The sequence below is a fragment of the Rhinatrema bivittatum genome, chromosome 4, assembly GCF_901001135.1.
Source record: "Rhinatrema bivittatum chromosome 4, aRhiBiv1.1, whole genome shotgun sequence".
In the NCBI taxonomy this organism is placed as follows: domain Eukaryota; kingdom Metazoa; phylum Chordata; class Amphibia; order Gymnophiona; family Rhinatrematidae; genus Rhinatrema; species Rhinatrema bivittatum.
The window spans coordinates 143385082-143403491 of record NC_042618.1 but is presented as its reverse complement, the minus strand read 5'-3'; the positions used below and the strand labels follow the sequence as shown (position 1 = coordinate 143403491).

The following is an 18410-nucleotide window of genomic DNA, read 5'->3' as shown; positions in this document are numbered from 1 at the left end:
GACCATTTATCAATAGAGATTACAGTGGGAGCAGGTGGCAGATGCTCTTCCAACTTGAAGAGCCTCTTCCCCAAACCTACCTCTGGTTTTCCCTTGCTAAAAAAAAAAAAAAAAATCCTTCCATTGCAAGAAATGCCTTTCATCTGCATTATGTGACCAGATAACCAGCTACTTACCGGATATCTTCAGAGATAACTGGGTAAGCAGCACACCTTAAAAAAAAAATGGCACCAAGTTGTGGGCCTCTCAGTCCAATGCCAGTCCCCCACCCCCCTACCACCACCACCAAAAAGAAAATGGGCCTCAATCTTTAAAAAGCACACTAAAATGCAAGAAGATGAGCATGGCCAATCCGGGCCTCCAGCCCCCCCCCCCCCCCCCGTAACGTTATCCATTCTGCACACCCCCAAACATCTACTCACCTCTTCTCCCAGCCAGGCATCTTCCCATCCACCTGGTTACCTTGAAAATTTCCCCTCTTGATCTGCCAGGATCGCTATGCTAAGCGATTCCAGCATTTGCTTCCAGCGTTACTTAGGTAACAATACTGGAAGCGTGCTGTGTAGTAGGGATGTGAATCGTACGATATTTTCAAAATCGTCAGAAATCGGGGGCTCCCCAGAAACGATAGGAAAACCCCATGATATTGATCGTGGGGGTTCTCTTATTGTTTTGGGGGAGGACGGGAAAAACGGCACACAAAAATAACCCCTAAACCCACCCCGACCCTTTAAAACTAATCCCTTTGCTTCCCCCACCCTCCCGACCCCCCAAAAAACTTTTTACAGGTACCTGGTGGTCCAGTGGGGGTCCCGGGAGCGATCTCCCGCTCCCGGGCCGTCGGCTACCACTAATCAAAATGGCACCGATGGCCCTTTGCCCTTACCATGTGACAGGGTATCCGTGCCATTGGCCGGCCCCTGTTACATGGTAAGAGCACTGGATGGCCTGTGCCATTTTTATAGATGGCGCCGGCCATCCAGTGCTCCAGGGTTAAAGTATAACTTTAAGCAAGTATATTCATTGGAACGTTTATTCCGCTGAATATATGAATACAGTACATGCAATCCTCTAAGCATTTCTTATGCCGACTGCTCCGATTGCCCGTCACCACATTAAGAAACAGCTTCTGCAAGGCAGGAGCAAATGGGGATCGCTCCTGCTCCCTTTAAATCCATCAATATGGTAAGAAGGGGATCCAGAGGAGACATGGACATATAAGCAGTTTAGATAACAGTGCTCACTGTAAAGAACACCTTTGGAAATTTTGTGTGCTCCATGAAGTACAATGAAGTGCACCTTTCCAATCGTGTTCTCCCCACCTTCCTTGAGGTAATTTTGTGTACTCTATAAAATACACCTTTTCAATCTTGTCCCCCCCCCCCCCCCCCCCGAGGTGATTTAACTTACCGGGGCAAAGGGTAACTTAACACCCTAGGGTGCTGAAAGAACTAAAAAATAAAATTTCAGACCTATTACAAGTAATTTGTTACCTATCATTATAAATATCCATTTTACCTAAACTCTGGAAGGTGTCCAATGTAATCCTGATATTTAAAAAGGGCTCCAGAGGTGATCGGGGTAACTACAGACTAGTAAGCCTGACTTCAGTGCCTGGAAAAATTGTGGAATTGATTATGAAGAACAAAATCATAGAACATATAGACAGACATGTTTTAATGGGACACAGCCAGCATGGATTTATTTACTTATTTATTTATTTATTTGTGGTTTTCTATACCGGCATTCACAGAAGTTCGTATCATGTCGGTTTACATAAAACAAGGGGTGAGCAATACATTATAACGTACATAACTATAACATGAGAGTATACATTACAAAATTATAACAAGTGCAAAGAAAAATAAAATAAGTTACAATAAAACAGGGATGATTCTAACTGGGAGTAGAGTAAGAAGAAAGATAGAAGTTTAACAAGAAGTAGAACGTTGCAGTGATTGGTAATGTCTGGATCAGTTTAATGGATGATGATCAGTCTTGCTGCATTTGATGGAAGAGAATCAGTAAGGGTCCGGAAAGGCTTTCTTGAACAGCCATGTTTTAAGTCTTTTCCTGAAGGTTGGAAGACATGGTTCCTGTCGTAATTCTAAGGGAATTGAGTTCCATAGTGGGGGACCTGCTGTGGAGAAGGCCCGATCTCTCAATGTTATATGTTGGGTGGTATTGGCGTGTGGTACCTGTAGATATTCTCTGTACGCTTCTCTAATGGGTCTGTTGGAGGAGTGTTTTTTGAGAGCTATTTGTAGATGGAGTGGGGCCAGTCCATGGATATTTTTGTAGATTGTGGTGAGGGACTTATGGATTATTCTATAGTGGATTGGCAACCAGTGAAGGTCTTTAAGGACAAGGTAAGTCCATAAAGATTTACCTTGGGTAAATCTTTAAGGATTTACCCAAGGGAAGGCTTGCCTCACAAATCTGCTTCATTTTTTTGAAGGTGTTAATAAACATATAGATAAAGGTGAACTGGTAGATGTGATGTATTTCGATTTTCAGAAGGCGTTTGACAAAGTCCCCCATGAGAGGCTTCTAAGAAAACTAAAGAGTCAAGGGATAGGAGGTGATATTCTGTTGTGGATTGCAAACTGGTTAAAAGACAGGAAACAGAGAGTAGGTTTAAATGGTCTGTTTTCACAGTGGAAAATGGTAGACAGTGGAGTGCCTCAGGGATCTGTACTTGAACCGCTGCTTTTCAATATATATATATATAAATGATCTAGAAAGGGGAATGATGAGTGAGGTGATCAAATTTGCAGGTGACATAAAATTATGCAGAGCAGTTACCTGGTAAATCTCAAGCAGATTGTGATAAATTGCAGGAGGATCTTGTGGGACTGGAAGATTGGGTGTACATATAGCAGATGAAATATAATGTGGACGAGTGCAAGGTGATGCATATAGGGAAAAATAACCCATGCTGTAGTTACTCAATGTTAGGTTCCATAATAGGAGTTAATACCCAGGAAAAAGATCTAGGCATCACAATTGATATTACATTGAAATTATAGTCTTAGGGGTAGATTTTTAAAAACGGCGCGTTCGCGTACTTTTGTTCGCGCTCCAGGCGCAAACAAAAGTACGCTGGATTTTAGTAGATACGCGCGTAGCCGCGCGTATCTGCTAAAATCCAGGATCGGCGCGCGCAAGGCTGCCGATTTTGGGCAGCCGGCACGCGCCGAGCCGCGCAGCCTGCCTCCGTTCCCTCCGAGGCCGCTCCGAAATCGGAGCGGCCTCGGAGAGAACTCTCTTTCGCCCTCCCCTCCCCTTCCCCTCCCTTCCTCTACCTAACCCACCCCCCCGGCCCTATCTAAACCCCCCCTACCTTTGTCCGGGGATTTACGCCTCCCGGAGGGAGAAGTAAATCCCTGCGCGCCAGCAGGCCGCTAGCGCGCCGATACGTGACCCGGGGGCGGTTCCGGAGGGCGTGGCCACGCCCCCGGGCCGCCCCGGGCCGAAACCACGCCCCCAGGCCCTCCCCCGAAACGCCGCGTCCCGCCCCCAAAACGCAGCGTCGATTGCCCCCCCCCCCCGACACCCCCCCGACAAAAAACCCCGGGACTTACGTGAGTCCCGTGGCTCTGCGCGCGCCGGCAGGCCTATGGAAAATAGGCGCGCCGGTGCGCAAGGCCCTGCTCGCGTAAATCCGGGCGGATTTACGTGAGCAGGGCTTTTAAAATCCGCCCCTTAGTGTGCTGCGGCAGGCAAAATAACTAACAGAATGTTTGGAATTATTAGGAAGGGAATGACAAATAAAACAGAGGATGTCATAATGCCTCTGTATCGCTCCACAATGAGACCGCAACTTGAATACTATATGCAATTCTAGTCACCACATCTCAAGAAAGATATAGTTGCATTGGAGAAAGTACAAAGATGGTTGACCAAAATAATAAAGGGAAAAGAATGGCTCCTCTATGAGGAAAGGCTAAAGAGGTAGGGATGTTCAGCTTGGAGAAGAGATGGCTGAGGAGGGATATGATAGAGGTCTACAAAATCATGAACGGATAAATGTGAATCAGTTACTTTTTCGAATAATACAAGGACTACGGGGACACAATGAAGTTAGCAAGTAGCACATTTAAAACAAACCAGAGAAAATTATTTTTCACTCAAAGCACAATTAAGCTCTGGAATTAATTGCCAGAGGATGTGAATAAGGCAGTTAGTTTAGCTGGGTTTAAAAAAGGTTTGGATAATTTCCTGGAGTAGAAGTCCATAAACTGCTGTTAATCGATAAGGAATAGCCACTGCTTGTTGCCAGCATTAACAGCATTGGATCTATTTAATGTTTGCCTCTTTGTGACTTGGATTGGCCATTGATGGAAACAGGATGCTCGGCTTCATGGACCCTTGGTCTTATCCAATGTGGCATATCTTATGTTCTTAAGGGAGGTGCAGTTAACCATAGTACAAAATATTAAGATAAATCCTTGACTTTGCTTGCCTTTAAGGGGGTAAGAGTGTGTTGTCACCCCAATACCACATTTGGTGCCCCTCCTTAAGACCCTCTTGCTTGTAACACTATATAAAACATAAAATCACCACACAGAAAAAGACAATATAACTATTTTGCTGTGAACTTATGGTAAAGTAAGAAGAATGTTTTTTATTCAATGAAAACAGCAGGTATATGATACCAAACACTCAGTAATAAAACATTGCACAAGACTGTCAGTTGCTCTAGGAAGGGGGAAACCATTATAGTAAATAAGTTAGTTTGCTGATAATATTCTTATAGGGAAAATAACTTAACTTGAAACCAGTCAAAACAATTTACTTCTCATTGAACAGTTCTCCTCTGTAGGGTTGTGCACAATCAGAAAAATTGAAAAAAAGAACATACGAGAAAACAAGTTGGGGCCCTTGAAGATCTTTTTGATGCATCTAGCAAAGGTCTTAAGAATGAGTGCCTTATATCAGTGAAGGTTTGTAACTCTTGGGACAATCCTCATCCTCTGAGTAATCTACTGAAAGGAGTAGACTGAAATCAAGCAGTTATTATATAATCCCAGGCACTAATAACAATGTGCTAGTAGATGGTGCCCATAAAAGGGGGTCTGTGCTCCTCTTTAAAAAAAAAAAAAAGCTTTTTCAATCAAGGATAACTGCAGCAAGGAGCTCTCTCCTTGCCTCCTCTTAAAGCCTTCAATTGACAGATTAGGTAGTACTTATTCAGTCTCTGGGAAGAGAGACCCTGTCAATGATCCATGCGCTGGAGATTCTGATAGGTACACCACACTGCTACTGGTTATGCTGCAGGACTTCTAGCATCCAGCTTTTCACTCTCTCTCTCGATCTCTCTTCAAACAGCTCTTTTCAGTGCTGCTGGAAACAGCATTAATTCCCTTGCTCTCTGTACTGGTGCTTCTGCTTTCAGGCTCTTTCCCTCCAACAATGGCTACCAGCTCAAACTGGGAAAATTAGACACTGTGTTCCTTATGAAACTATGGGTCTGTTCCACCCTTCCCATTTACTGTCTCAATAAGAAGTCCAGGCATTATTGATGTTGGATGTACACCTGGCCCATCAGAAGGGGCCTCAACTGATCTGGGTATAGGTGGCAAAGAGGTTATGGCAGGTGGTGCTTGAATTGGTGCAAGAGAGAAGTTAGCTGAAACATACTTGGAACTCTGATGATCCCTTGGGGCATCTATTTGAACTAGTAGAATTCTAGGGGTAAGATGAAGGCTGTTTTTTCCTTGTCACTTTCTTTCATGGGTATCTGGAAATACCCACTTCTCAGATTCAGCACAGAGACCCATTTGCTTCCGGTCAGATAATCTAGTACCTCTAGTATCATCTATCCATGGCATGGTATATTGGTCTGGAATAGTTCTCTTGTTTAATTTCCTGTAGTCTAAGCACATTTGAACTTCTCCATTCTTCTTCCTAGCCACCACTCTGGGGGAGACATAGGGGACCTTGTTTCCTCTATAATTACAGCAGCCAAAAGTTCTTGTAGGTGCTTTTGGACATCTTTGATGTTCTCCTAGGGCCAAACATCATGCTCTTTCATGGAAAGGCTGTGGATCATGAAGGAGCATAGGGTGCTCTACTCCCTTTGCCAGTCTCATATCCAGCTTATGCGTAGAAAACACATTGGGGAATTTTAGAGTCCCCAAAGTTAAACAGCAAGGAGTCAATTAATGTAGAGAAGCCCCTCGACAGAGAACATCCAGCTGTAACAATGTCCATGGAATGCACCCAAGCTATCTCTGAGCCTCTGTCCAAGGTAATCTCCTTCTTGGATTCATTTTGCACCCAGACCTGCAACTGGTTATTGCTCAGAGCCTGGGTGGGCAGAATCTCTCATTGGATTAGCAGCCCCCAGGTAGACGAGTATTGAGGAAATCTTCCAATATTACAGTTTGTTTCTTTGCTTCAGGTGTAAGCTCCAGTTGTGAGGAGGCACACCACAAAGAGCCAAGTCTTTTTCAATTCTTGTAGGTTGTGCCTGTGCTGCCCATCTATATGCTGTTAAGCACAGTGGGTGGATAGTTAACGCACTAGCATAGATGGGCACTGCCAGCTCTTGACATCTCTTGGCCAACTGTAGAAACAAACTGGCATTGGTTCCAATGATAAGGGGGGTATTGTCTATTCTTCCAGCCTCAGGGCACATCAAAGCTACTACTGAGATGGTTTCTGTGATTCTTGTCACCTTTCCAGGAAACTCCACATCCACTACTACATACCCTCGATAAGGGTAGCTTGATTCACTGAGTCCCCAGATAGCCAACCCCTCTATAGGATGTATAGATAGATTTCTTAGATAAGCTTCATAGCAGTGATTGAAGATGATGGTAATCTGTGGTCCACTGTCCAGTAAGGCTTTTACAGGGTAGCCATCCATCTTCATGGTCACTATAGGCTTAGGCCCTATCAACCCCATTGGAATATCAGGAACCGCTGAGCTAGAATCAACAGGGTGTATATTGGAATTGGCTGCATTATAGAACTCAATTGTTCCCTTATCAGGTCCCTCTGAAGTTTCCTGGATGTGGCAAGGAACATGCTAACTCCATGCTAACTCCATGAAGTTAGCATGTGGCACATTTAAAACTAATCGGAGAAAGTTCTTTTCACTCAACGCACAATTAAACTCTGGAATTTGTTGCCAGAGGATGTGGTTAGTGCAGTTAGTATAGTTGTGTTTAAAAAAGGATTGGATAAGTTCTTGGAGGAGAAGTCCAATACCTGCTATTAATTAAATTGACTTAGAAAATAGCCACTGCTATTACTAGCAACAGTAACATGGGATAGACTTAGTTTTTGCAACTTGCCAGGTTCTTATGGCCTGGATTGGCCACTGTTGGAGACAGGATGCTGGGCTTGATGGACCCTTGTTCTGACCCAGTATGGCATGTTCTTATGTTCTTAGGTTAACTTCTGTATTACCAACCAGATTTCTTCTGGATACTTACAGGATCTAGCCATGTGACCATCTTTGCCACCCCGGTAACAGAAAACCATCCACCCCATGTGACTCTGGCTCCTGCAGATGTCAAACTGCACAATTCACTTGAGTCTTCTCAGGGCCCCTCAGGGTCTAGGGTGGCTGGTCAAAACCTCAGGCCTCGGAGCAGGCCTCAGAGTCATTATAAAGGCAGCAATCTCCTGGTGCAGTTTTGTAAGCAGGTAGGGTCAATCCTAAACCTGGTCAATTACTGTCTTAGGGGTAGGATACTTCAGCAATCTTGGCAGTGGTTCTGACAGGACACTCCCAGGATAATTTGGTTGCCTCTTGCACCTCTTCATTCAAGATCTCTTTTAGCAATTGCAGGAATCCAGGAGGCTTTCACCTCTTTTCATGGAGCTGCAAATGTATCAGCAACCTGTCTGACTAGGATGTACCCCTCACCAACTGCTCCACCAAGATCAAGTCTTTCTCTGCAAATGCCTCTCCCCTCTTCCAGACCACTGTTCACAATAAGGACTCGAGATGCCTCAAATAATCAGACAGCTTTTCCCCATCTCTCTGACTGGTCTGCCTGGACTAGAAACAGAAGTCTGACCCACTTTCAGTGGTGCCCAATGTACTCTCTAGAGCTTCCACACACTCCTCAACTGCAGCTAATGGATTCCCAGCATTAACCACCTCATAGACCTCCAGAGCAGGCCCCCTAAGATACTCCCACAACCATTTGAGTGGCATGCTCAATCCAATTTTCATAATCATCTTCCCCTCCAGAAACAGGTATTTTACATGTGAAGGTTCTCAATCGTTTGTAAAAGCTATGGTCAACATGGAGCTTTCTGGCTGCATCTATGACTTTGTCTACAGTCAATATGAGTGAGGCAGGGTCCTCAAGGTAGTCTCTGCTGGGGTGAACATTTCTTTTAACTCTGTAATTGTTTTTCCTTTCTTGACAAGGAAATCAGTGAGCTCTTTTACAAAAGTGGCACCACCTGGTGTCGAATCACTCTCACTGGTAGTCCCCACTTGCACAAATTTTCCAAGTAGTGACTGCCTCTGTGGTTATCTCTTCAGGTAACATCTTAATTGAATTAGTGTGCTGGCCCACATGAAAGGCTATTAAGCTCTCCTATGTGAGGTCACAGGTTTATTCTATCACTTTTTACACTGTTCAAATCGGCTGCTTCTTCTATTTTGTTGGCAATCTCTGGCAAACCTGTGCCTACAGGGAAGTTTTGCACCAGAAATGCCCTATCGGGATCTATCTCCTTGCCTCTGCATCGATTTTCCAAAATTTAAAAAGCCATTTTTTCTATGTTTCACAGGAGGTGTTTTCAGAATAATGCGACAATTATCAGGGTGTTCCTCCACTTCTATGTGAACCCTCCTTGATGTAGTTTAAGTTACCTGGGCTAAGGGAGGGGCAGTTAACCATAGAAGAAAATATTATGATAAATCCTTGAGTTTGTTTGTCTTTAAGGCTGAATTGCCACCCCAATACCACATCTGGTTCCCCTTCTTAAGAACCCCTTGCTTGTAACACCATGTAAATTAAAAAAATGGCCATACAGGAAAAGCAATATAACTGTTTTACTGTGAATTTGAGATAAAGTAAGAATAATGAATTAAAAAACAATGTAAATAACAGATATAAGATACTAGGTACTCAATAATAAAACAAACACAAATAAGATTGGAAGTGAGGTAAACCTCAACCGATTTTCAGAACAGTGGGTTCATGAGGAGCTAGCTAAATTTAAATTAGGTAAGGCAATAGAATCAGATGGGATACATCCGAGGGTACTAAAGGAACTTAGAGATGTCCTACAAGCAACTCTGGCTGACCTTTTCAATGCTTCTTTAAGACTGGAGTAGTTCCAGAGGACTGGAAAAGGGTGGATGTGGTTCCTATTCATACACCTGGTAGTAAGGAGGAGGCTGGGAACTACAGGCCAGTTAGTCTGACCTTTGTGGTGAGCAAACTAATGCAATCGCTGCTACAACAGAGGATAGTGCAAATTTGGAATCCAATGGATTGCAGGATCTTGTCAGATGAATCTGATCAATTTCTTTGATTGGGTGCCCAAAGAGTTGGATCAAAGCAGAGCCCTAGACGTAGTATACTTAGATTTCAGCAAGGCCTTTGACACGGTTCCACACAGAAGACTTATGCATAAACGGGCGGATTTTAAAAGCCCTGCTCGCGTAAATCCGCCCGGATTTACGTGAGCAGGGCCTTGCACGCCTGCGTGCCTATTTTCCATAGGCCTGCCGGCGCGCGCAGAGCCCCGGGTCTCGCGTAAGTCCCGGGGTTTTTTGTCTGTGGCGTGTCGGGGGGCGGTGGCCGATCAACGCGGCGTTTTACGGGCGGGACGTGGCATTTCGGGGCGGGCCCGGGGGCGTGGTTTTGGCCCGGGGCAGTCCGGGGGCGTGGCCGCGCCCTCCGGAACCACCCCCGGGTCGCGTGGATTTACGTCTCCCTCCGGGAGGCGTAAATCCCTGGACAAAGGTAGGGGGGGTGGGTTAGGTAGAGGAAGGGAGGGGAAGGTGAGGGGAGGGCGAAAGAGAGTTCCCTCCGAGGCCGCTCCGATTTCGGAGCGGCCTCGGAGGGAACGGAGGCAGGCTGTGCGGCTCGGCGCACGCCAGCTGCCCAAAATCGGCAGCCTTGCGCGCGCCGATCCTGGATTTTAGCAGATACGCGCGTATCTACTAAAATCCAGCTTACTTTTGTTGCGACTGATGCGCCAACAAAAGTACGCGAATGCGCATTTTTTTAAAATCTACCCCAAATTGTGCCTCTTGGTATGGATCCAAGAATGACTGACTGGGTTAGAAACTAGCTGAGTGGGAGGTGACAAATGGTAGTGGTAAAAGTTTTCTCTGAGGCTGTGGTGGTTTCTAGCTATGTGTCTCTGGGACCGGTCCTTGGACCGGTTCTTTTCAACATTTTTGTGAGTGACATAACAGAAAGGTTGTCAGGAGGCTGCAGCCGGACTGTGTCACTGGGTACACGCAAGAGTGCCCGCGAAAGTTACCTGAAATTTACTTTTGCCTTGAGACCACAGGATTTCTTTCTTTCATGGCCCGGAGAGGAAGTGACGTCGACACCTGAGGGAGGAGCCGGAGAGGTATAAAGAACTGCCTCTACTGGCGCGACGCCGCTGGCACGATGGCTAAGCCGTGCGCGGCCAAGGGGCACGCGGCTTTGCCCGGCTTAGCCCGGGTTGGAACGGATTGGAACGGGACTCTTGCCGGCTGCAACCGAGAAGAACCCTACAACAGCTAAGTAACTGTAAATAGTCAACTGGGGAACAATCTGACTGGGTACCTTGGGGGATTAGACTGCCTGGCTTATTCGTTATGCCTCATACAAAGAGGAAAGCGAAATTGAGGGAAACCTCATTAACATCTACACCAAGCAAGATGATCCAACCCAGTATTAAAGACTGTTTCCAGGGCCCATCCACTATAGCACCGGAAGCGGCCGCTTTAAGCTCAACTCAGGAGCAAGAGAAGAGCTTACAGGCCACAGAAACATCTTTGACGCCCGGTGCCCCAGAGAAACCAGCCCCTCTCTTCAAAAGGGCGATAGAGGTTTCTGGAAGCATGGGAGAACATTCTTATGCTGAATGTAAGGATATTTCTTCTTTATCAATAATTGAAGGGGAGAATGGGGCATTAAATCAGTCAAAAGGGGAAGTGTTACAGGATATATATAAAGAAATACCTATTATAGTACCTACACAGTTCTCAATGGAAGAATTAGGGGCAATGATGGTAAATGTTCAGAAATCTATAGTTAATCATACTAAGACAATTCAGGAAGCCTTAAAAAATAGTACTCATTTGGAAGAAAAAGTAGTTAATTTAGAAAAAAAAGTAAAATCTTCAGATACTCAAATTGGAGAAATCCAGAAAGTACAATCTAATATAATTAAATCCTTGGGGGAGACTGAAGCAAGGATTGAGTTTTTAGATAATCAAAACAGGAAATTCAACCTGAGAGTGTTGAATTTCCCTAAAACACCTTTAGCTCCACCAGGTGATTTATTTAACAGTTACTTAAAGAACATTCTGAAGTATACTAATAGTAACATTCCTATGTTATCAAAAATTTATTATCTCCAACAAACACAAATAGATAAAGAAAAAGATCCACAGATTCAAGAAAATTTAGACTTAACTGACTTCCTAGAAAAGTCATTTGAAGCGCGAATTGAAAGTAGAGCAACGCTATTAGTTCAATTCACCTCTCTCACTCAGAGAGATACAGTATTAAAACAGCATTGTAAACATCAGAAACAAGAATTCTATGGATTTCCAATAAGGATCTTTCCAGACATTGCTCGAGTGACTCAAAATAAGCGAAAAAGTTTTATTTCCTTGAGAAAAGAAGTGATTGATAGAGGGGCACAATTTACCCTAAAATATCCATGTAGATGTATAGTAAGATATAAAGATAATAGGTATATTTTTACTAATCCTGATCAGCTCAAGAACCATCTAGATAATGTACCCTTAAATGCTGTATTAAATAGGGAAGAAATTGTTCAAAGTGGAAAAGGGGACTAGATAATGTAGTGGTAATTGTATTACTTATTTGATGCTCCAAATTTAACTTGGCTACCGGGTTCTAAATTACCTATGATTTCCTATGTAAATGGAGACTTTTTTCGACACTAATTGATAATTTCCGCTTGAATATTTTCTTTATTAATGGTATTGGAAATTGTGGAATCATAGTACTCCATATCTTATGTATTTTAAAAATATGAAAATGCAATAAAAATAAAATTATAAAAAAAAAAAAAGAAAGGTTGTCAGGAAAGGTTTGTCTTTTTGCCAATGAGACAAAAATCTCTAACAGGGTGGACAGACAGGAAGGAGTGGAAAATATGAGGAGAGATCCAGCAAAGCTCAAAGATTGGTCTAAGGTCTGAGAACTAAGATATAATACTACAAAACACAGAGTATTGCATTTAGGATGCAAAAACCCAAGGGAAAGGTACAGGACTAGAGGTGAAATTTTTCTAAGCACAAAGGAAGAGTGGGATCTAGGGGTAATTGTATCTAATGATCTTAAGGTGACTAAGCAGGTAAATAAAACGACAATGAAAACCAGAAAAAATGTTTGGCTGTATAAGGAGAGGAATGGTCAGCAGAAAAAGGGAGGAGATATTGCCCCTATATAGGTCTCTGGTGAGACCTCACTTGGAATACTGTGAACTATTCAGGAGACTGCACCTTCAAAAGAATATAAACAGGATGGAGTTGGTCCACCAGGTGGCCAGTAGTCTTTGTTCTAAAGCATATGGGAACAGACTTAAAGATTTAAACATGTACACCCTAGAGGAATAGTAAGATAGGAAAGATATGAGAGAGACATTCAAATATCTCAAAGGTTTCCATGCACACGAGGTGATCCTTTTTTCAAAGGAAAGGAGGCTCTAGAAGTAGGGGTCATCAGTTGAGATTGAAAGTCAGTAGTCTCAGGCGTAATCTTAGGAAATATTTCTGTACAGAGAGGGTGGTGGATGTGTGGAACAGCCTTCCAATGGAAGTGGTGGAGATAAGAGATGGACATTCGGGAGAAACAAAACTGGAAAATTAGACATTTCCTATTTTGTATCATTTCATTATCAAAGTGAAACAATTGAAAATCTGACGAAATTTCGTTGTTTTTCACATTTGTTTTGAAAACAAAATTGATCCTTAGGGCCTAGGCTGGGTCCTGATGGCTGGGCCTTGGCCTAGGCCTGGGCACAAGTCCAGGTCCGATACCGCAACCCGGTTTAGAGACATTGGAACCCAGCCTTAAAGCTTGGGCCTCTAACTTAGCACAGATCCTCCAAAAATATTCAGGTTGCAGATTTAGAATAAGGGTTAGACTAAAATAATCTGACATGACATGTTCACTAGTTACAGAAACAGAATCAAAATGAGCAGACAAAACCATTATATAGGAGGATTTACATTTGGGATTTGACTGTACTAATACAATAAGCAATTTAAATGTATTAAGTACTTATACTTCATTTTTGTTTCATGCATTCTTGATTAACACTATTGAAATAGATATAGCTTTTTCCACCCTACCTTGCAAATGATCATGTATTTTAACCCTCATATCACATATTATTACATTGTCTCAATGTGGTACCATGGGGGTAACTAGCTAACTCACAATTTTCTGCCTGAAATAACACACAGGTTTTCATTAATAGAAAAAAATTTGTTTATGACAGTTGTCTGATTTGTGGGCATATTTTACACAGGGGTGCCAGTGACATTGTCCTATAACAATAAATTGATAGCATTAATAATCTCTGAGTTACATTGATGGAAGTTTAGGAAAGTATCATAGGAATCTTTTGTTCATCTGGAAAAACAAGCAATTTTTCAACCACACTGAGACTCTATCCAGGAAAAATGGCAGATTTTGGAGATCAGTGTACCCTGAGATGTTAATGCCATGTTCTGCAAGGACAAAGAAAACAAACTTAATCCTGGAGTTACTTCATAAAATGTGAGATGAGGTTTTAATGCTCCTGTTGTGTCTGTGGACCCTTGGCTGAAGCAAGATTGGCTCTACCTGCTGGAAGGACCCCTGCAGGTTCTCGCCGTCAGCAGGCAGACCCAGGCAAGTAGAGAATGAAAACGATCTTCAACTATATCAGCCCATGTTCCCCTCAGGTTGAGCTTTTGGGTGCTGGGGCCGGCAGGACATAGGCAAGGGTCTTTGCTGATGACTGGAGGCATGGTCCAATGCCAGGCGAAGATTGTAGGCAGGCGGTAATATATGTATTGAGGTCCGGGTAAATGTCAGAGGCAGGCAGCAGTCAGGCATATCCAGAGTCCAAGCAGAGGTCAAAACAGCTATCTGTATGAGGGAGAAGATGAGGAACGGATAGGGTTGATGCAGGAAGGCAAGGCGAGAGGTCAAGCCATACGAGGACTGGGGGGAAAGAATGGAAGAGGCTGAAGATGAAGACTGGAACAAGCTGAAGACAAAGACTGAGGATGAGGACTGGAACAGGCTTGAGAAGCAACATGCACTAACTACACTTAGTAGCTGGACCTGTTGCTGAGGAAGGGAGGCAAGGACAGAGAGGGCCCTTTATAGGGCTGAGCACGTGAAATCATTAGGAGGCGCTGTGGGGCTTTTCCCACCATGGGCCCTTTAAGTATGATGACTTTGGGCACGCATGCACGCCTGAGGAGGAGCGTGGCTGGTGGCATCCTACAGCGTGAGTTGCTGGCGGCTTTCCACCGAATTGAGAGGCAGCAAGATGGGCCCAGCTGGGGGAGGTGAGTATGGCAGTTTGTGGGAGCAGTTCTCTCCCATCTTGAACTGAGGTGCTGGCCTTCTTCAGGCATCTGCTGTTTTCTTGGCTTGGGCAGCGGCTTTCTCAATTAACTGATTGATCCATTTCCATAGTTCATGCATTTCCTGAGTCGACAGTTGAATTGCTGGTGAAGGACCTGTCACAGGCAGTGACAGAGGAGGCAGAGGCTGTCTTCCATAGACCAGCTGGAAAGGGGAGGACCCAGTGGCTGTGTTGACATGATTGTTATGGCAGAATTCGGCCCAAGGTAAGAAGATGGCCCAGTTATCCTGGTGCTCATTGATATAAGAGCAGAGGAACGTTTTAAGGGTATGATTGGTACACTCCGCTTGCTCGTTGCTTTGCAAGTGATAGGCCATAGTAAAGCACGATACCAAACTTTTGGCAGAGAGTACCAGAACCTCATGGTGAACTGAACTCCTCTATTCAATAGTAATCCGTCTCGATGAAAGATGTGGAGGGTGAAGAGACGCACCAGTTCTGGAAAGAAAGAAAGGCCCAGTAATGGGACGAAGTGTGCCATCTGGAGAAATGATCAGTTACCATCCATATTACAGTGGTGCCATATTACAGATGTAGGGAGGTTCATGATAAAGTCAGTAGACAAGTGGGTTCAGGATTCCCTGGGAGCTGGTAACAGCTGTAACAGCCCCCAGGTTTGGCCACACAATGCTTTCTGCTGTGCACAGGTGGGGCACGAGTTGACATAGGTCTTGACATCTGAATTTGAAAAGAAGTTGGCCATAGAGGCAAAAACTCACAGTAAAAACTTTTTAAAATATATCCGAAGCAGAAAGCCTGTGAGGGAGTCAGATGGACTGTTAGATGATCGAAGGGTTAAAGGGGCACTTAGAGAAGATAAGGCCATCGCGGAAAGATTAAATTATTTCTTTTCTTCAGTGTTTACTGAAGAGGATGTTGGGGAGGTACCTGTACTGGAGAAAGTTTTCATGGGTAATGATTCAGATGGACTGAACCAAATCACGGTGAACCTAGAAGATATGGTAGACCTGATTGATAAACTGAAGAGTAGTAAATCACCTGGACCAGATGGTATACACCCCAGAGTTCTGAAGGAACTAAAAAAATGAAATTTCAGACCTATTAGTAAAAATTTGTAACCTATCATTAAAATCATCCATTGTACCTGAAGACTGGAGGATAGCTAATGTAACCCCCATATTTAAAAAGGGCTCCAGGGGAGATCTGGGAAATTACAGACCAGTTAGCCTGACTTCAGTGTCAGGAAACATAATGGAAAGTGTTCTAAACATCAAAATCACAGAACATATAGAAAGACATGGTTTAATGGAACAAAGTCAGCATGGCTTTACCCAAAGCAAGTCTTGCCTCACAAATCTGCTTCACTTTTTTGAAGCAGTTAAAAAACATGTGGATAAAGGTGAACCGGTAGATGTAGTGTACTTAGATTTTCAGAAGGCATTTGACAAAGTTCCTCATGAGAGGCTTCTAGGAAAAGTAAAAAGTCATGGGATAGGTGGCGATGTCCTTTCGTGGATTACAAACTGGCTAAAAGACAGGAAACAGAGAGTAGGATTAAATGGACAATTTTCTCAGTGGAAGGGAGTGGGCAGTGGAGTGCCTCAGGGATCTGTACTGGGACCCTTACTTTTCCATATATTTATAAATGATCTGGAAAGAAATACGACGAGTGAGGTAATCAAATTTACAGATGATACAAAATTGTTCAGAGTAGTTAAATCACAAGCAGATTGTGATAAATTGCAGGAAGACCTTGTGAGGCTGGAAAATTGGGCATCTAAATGGCAGATGAAATTTAATGTGGACAAGTGCAAGGTGATGCATATAGGGAAAAATAACCCATGCTATAGTTACACAATGTTAGGTTCCATATTAGGTATTACTACCCAAGAAAGAGATCTAGGCGTCATAGTGGATAACACATTGAAATTGTCTGTTCAGTGTGCTGCTGCACTCAAAAAAGCAAACAGAATGTTGGGAACTATTAGAAAGGAAATGGTGAATAAAACGGAAAATGTCATAATGTCTCTGTATCACTCCATGGTGAGACCGCACCTTGAATATTGTGTACAATTCTGGTCGCCGCATCTCAAAAAAGATATAATTGTGATGGAGAAGGTACAGAGAAGGGCTACCAAAATGATAAAGGGAATGGAACAGCTCCCCTATGAGGAAAGACTAAAGAGGTTAGGACTTTTCAGCTTGAAGAAGAGACGGCTGAGGGGGGATATGATAGAGGTGTTTAAAATCATGAGAGGTTTAGAATGGGTAGATGTGAATCGTTTTTTTACTCTTTCAGATAATAGAAAGACTAGGGGGCACTCCATGAAGTTAGCATGTGGCACATATAAAACTAATCGGAGAAAGTTCTTTTTCATTCAATGCACAATTAAACTCTGGAATTTGTTGCCAGAGGATGTGGTTAGTGCAGTTAGTATAGCTGTGTTTAAAAAAGGATTGGATAAGTTCTTGGACGAGAAGTCCATTACCTGCTATTAATTAAGTTGACTTATATAATAACCACCACTATTATTAGCAACGGTAACATGGAATAGACTTAGTTTTTGGGTACTTGCCAGGTTCTTATGGCCTGGATTGGCCACTGTTGGAAACAGGATGCTGGGCTTGAGGGACCCTTGGTCTGACCCAGCATGGCATATTCTTATGTTCTTATGTTCTTATCTTGCTTTATCTGGGGCCATCAGTACTGCTGTTGAAGCAATTCAAGGATTTTTGCCCACCCATGTCCTGAGACACAGGAGTTATAGGTCCATTTCAACACTTTCTCATGCAATCTGGAAGATACTACCATCTTCCCTGGAGGGATGGATACTGAGATGGTCAGGAGCATTTAAGCGGGATCGATGATGTGCCTAGAAGGTTTTGGAACATCCTCAGTTTTGAAGGAGTGAGAGAGGGTGTCTACTTGTTAATTCTTGAGCGCTAGGCGATATCGTACCTCAAAATCGAAGTGAGCAAAGAACAAGGACCAATGAGCCTGCCTTGCATTGAGATGCTGAACTTGATGTAGATGTTCAAGGTTCTTGTGGTCTGTATATATAGTCATGCGGTATTGAACCCCTCGAGAAGATGGTGCCATTCTTTGACAGCCAGTTTTACTGCCAAGTGTTCTCGATCTCCAATGCTGTTATTACATTCGGCCGAGGAGATCGTCTAAAAAAAAAAGAAACACGGACAAAGTACCCCTTCTGGAGTCTTTTAACTGAAGACAGCCCCTACTCCCAGGGTAGAGGCATCCACCTCTAAAATTAAGGGTCATATGGGATCCAGATGACACAGGCAAGGCTTGTCAGCAAAGGCATTCTTTAAGTTCTGGAAAACCTCAGTAGCTTGTGGTGGCAAATCTTTGGTATTGGTGCGTAAAGCCCGTTCTCCTTGGTAAGAATGAGGCCGTGGAAAGAATGTGGGTAAAACTATGGATTGGTTCAAGTGGAATTCCGTAACTACCTTGGGGAGGAATTTTGGATGTGTACGAAGAACCACTCTGTCATGTAGGAATTTTGTATAGGGTGAGTACGTGACAAGTGCTTGCAACTCACTAACCCTTCTAGCTGATGTAATGGCTATGAGGAAGATAGTCTTCCATGTGAGAAACTTAACAT

At 43.6% G+C, this 18410-nt stretch overlaps 1 protein-coding gene across 9 annotated transcripts in view; it reads right to left on the bottom strand.

Moving 5' to 3' along the window:
* AKAP6 (A-kinase anchoring protein 6) overlaps positions 1-18410 on the bottom strand; it is a 1180609-nt gene that overhangs the window by 430164 nt on the left and 732035 nt on the right. The gene's annotated exons all lie outside the window — the stretch shown is intronic.